Genomic DNA, 3,268 nt, shown 5'->3' with positions numbered 1-3,268 from the left:
ATCAATGGTTTTACGTCGCAGGTTGCATAACTGTCAGCATAAGCAAACATTTAATTCTTGCCACGGTAAGTGATGACGTCACGCTGTAATTGGATTGTCCTTCAAGGAGAGATGTATAATAATAATAAATAAATAATAATAATAATAATAATAATAATAATAATAATAATACATTTTATTTAAAGTGCCTTTCAGGACACCCAAGGTCGCTTCACAGATAAAACAAATAGAAGAAAAAATATCAAAAAAGGAGAAAAATTATCAAAAATATATAGTCCATTTAGCCATCTCATTCAGTTATCATATTCAGTTCCTTTTTAAACTGGGCAGTGGATTCACACTGCCTGATGTCGTTTGGAAGTGAGTTCCATAGCTTTGAGGCTGTGTGGGAGAACGCTCTCTCCCACCATGGTGGTGAGGTTCATCTTGGGCATCTTGAGCAGACCAGCTGATGAGGATCGCAGCGAGCGGGAAGGGGTGTAGTGTAGCTCTCCAGGAGGTCGGTGATATAGTTGGGAGCAAGGTTATGCAGGGCCTTATATGTCAATAGTAGGATCTTAAACTGGACTCTCTGGGTAACTGGTAACCAGTGTAGCTGTAACAATACAAGTGTTATATGGCTTGTGGACTTTGTGCCTGTTTATCCTGGCTGCAGAGTTCTGCTTTTTTTGGAGGCGATGGAGTGATTTTTGTGGAATGCCAGAGAAGATGGAGTTGCAGTAATCAATGCGGGATGTAACATAGGCGTTTACAACTACTTCTGCACTCTGCTGACTGAGGGAGGGGCGCAGTCTTGCGATGTTGCGCAGACGGAAAAAGGCGCTGCGAGACACACTGTTAATATGGGCAGTGAATGAAAGTGTGCTGTCTAGTATAACACCAAGACTCTTCACCTTGGTGGAGCAAGCAATGTTGGAGCCATCTACAGGGAGAGTCTGTTTTCTATCTTTGTCAGCGTTGTTTTTGAGCCAGCAACAAGTAATTCAGTCTTCTTACTGTTCAGTTTTAGGTAGTTGTTAGTCATCCACAGATTGATATCGTGCAGACAGGCAGTCATTGCAGCAGGAGGAAGGAAGGCAGTCGGTTTGGTTGACATATAAAGCTGGGTGTCATCAGCATAGCAGTGAAACTGAACACCATGTTGCCTCAGGATATTTCCCAGTGGGAGGAGATAGATGATGAAGAGCAGGGGCCCCAGAACAGACCCCTGTGGCACTCCCTTTGTGACAGCAGCACTCTCCAAATTGTTGGCCAAAATCTGGACAAGCTGTGTCCTGCCAGAGAGGTAGGAGGTGAACCATTGATGAACACTGCCCTGCACTCCAATGCTGGTAAGACGCTCCAGAAGCAGCTGATGGGATATGGTGTCAAAAGCTGCATTCAGGTCAAGGAGGATTAGGATGGAAATGAGTCCAGCATCAGCTGTGCAGAGGAGGTCATTTGTAACCATCACCAAGGCAGTCTCTGTGCTGTGCTTCGGTCGAAATCCAGACTGAAATGGCTCAAACAGATCATTGTCCTTCAAATGATTGGCTCTGCAGCTTAGGCTATTCTTTTCCCATCTATTCGTATGTATAGGTTATATAAATACTAAGTAATGTTCTTATATTCATGGTGAATATGTTCAGATTAAACTGATTAAACTGCAAATTAACCGGGTGTGAATGAATGCCTGATTGAATTAATAACCCAATGAATGAATGAATGAATGAATGAATGAATGAATGAATGAATGGATGGATGGATGGATGGATGGATGGATGGATGGATGGATGGATGGATGAATGAATGACCAGTAATAGCATTACATTTCACACATACCTTTAAGACAACAGCAATAGCATCATGAATCATAAGACAATTGATGAGGGTAATATTGTGTAGGGAGGATCAAATATTGACAAACAATTTCACATGCCAATTTCACAATTTCAACATTTTCAGGGCTTTCAGTAAGGAGTATCTCTTTAGCAATTATTCTTTAGCAAGTCTTCAGCGATTATGAAACAAATTGTAGTCTGAAGAATGTGTACATTTACAGCAAAGGTAAATACATTGTTTTTTGACTGCCAATGTGGTTTATATTCAGTCTGTAAAGGTTAAGCGCAGTAATAAGTAATGTTATGGATACCTGATCAATGTGATTGGTTAGGCTGGACACCCAAAAACTACACCCATTACAATGCTAAGATTGGAAACATTTCCCGATGGACAGTACCCAGACTCTCTTCATGAAGTGAGTCTGGTGAAACCTGGAGTGTTGCCTGTTCAATTTTATTAACATAGTGTACCTTTTATAAGAACTTTCCCTGAAGACACCATTGATAACCCCATCTCCCATCAGTGTGCATACTGCCAAGAAAAAGTTAAAATATTTTATTTTTTAGATTTCAATAAGGTCTTTTTTTTGTTTCCAATCTCAAGCATAGTATCAATGATATCAGTACAGGCCTACTCAAGATATGCGTGTATAACTTTTGATATATTAATCTTTTTAAAGCTTTTTTTCATGCTCTTGTGGCACAAAAGACTTATTGTGTGGTTATGCTACATGACAGAGATACAATATATCAACCATTGTAATCAGAAGATATGGCCCTTTGAAATTGTATAAGATATAATTAATAAGTTTGAGGAGAACACACACATTTTTAAAAAATGTCTTCAAAATTCAACCCCCCAAAACACGAAAGATATCAGTTTGTCAAGATTAACCTTATTTTCCCTTCCCTGGAAATCCAGAGTTCTCTCGAAAGCACAATTTGAATTGTCTCTGCGAGACACTCTGGCAATGAGTAATGATGCACTTACCCCTTGCATTGCGAGGAACCAATCACATCGGTGTATCTGATATAGGCGGTGAGGCGATTTTCATTATTCGTGGCCAGACCCTTAATCTTTCTAGATTACCAGGCTACATTTCCCCCCGAATTTCTGTTGAAAATGGACAAAAACCATGTATGAGAGATTCACAATTTTGTCCTCTGCTTAGTAAAAAAAACAGAATCAAATGTTCACCTTTTGTTCGAAAGTTATGATAAATGTATTAGGTTGAACTAGACAAGGTTGCTGAGTGACATTCGAATGGGTTGACGGTCATATTAATATTTGCAGTGGTCTCTTCATTTTGAATATGACTTGAATGTAACTCAGCAACCGTAGGATGACATTAGAAATGTGCAGTTAAGTGGTCTCTTCATTTTTTCCGTAGTAATCCGCAGTAATCATACCACTGTGCAGGCATCATTTTGACAGTTTCATTTTCATC

The sequence above is a fragment of the Alosa alosa genome, chromosome 6 (genome assembly GCF_017589495.1).
Source record: "Alosa alosa isolate M-15738 ecotype Scorff River chromosome 6, AALO_Geno_1.1, whole genome shotgun sequence".
NCBI classification, from domain to species: domain Eukaryota; kingdom Metazoa; phylum Chordata; class Actinopteri; order Clupeiformes; family Clupeidae; genus Alosa; species Alosa alosa.
Note: the sequence above shows the minus strand (reverse complement) of the source record.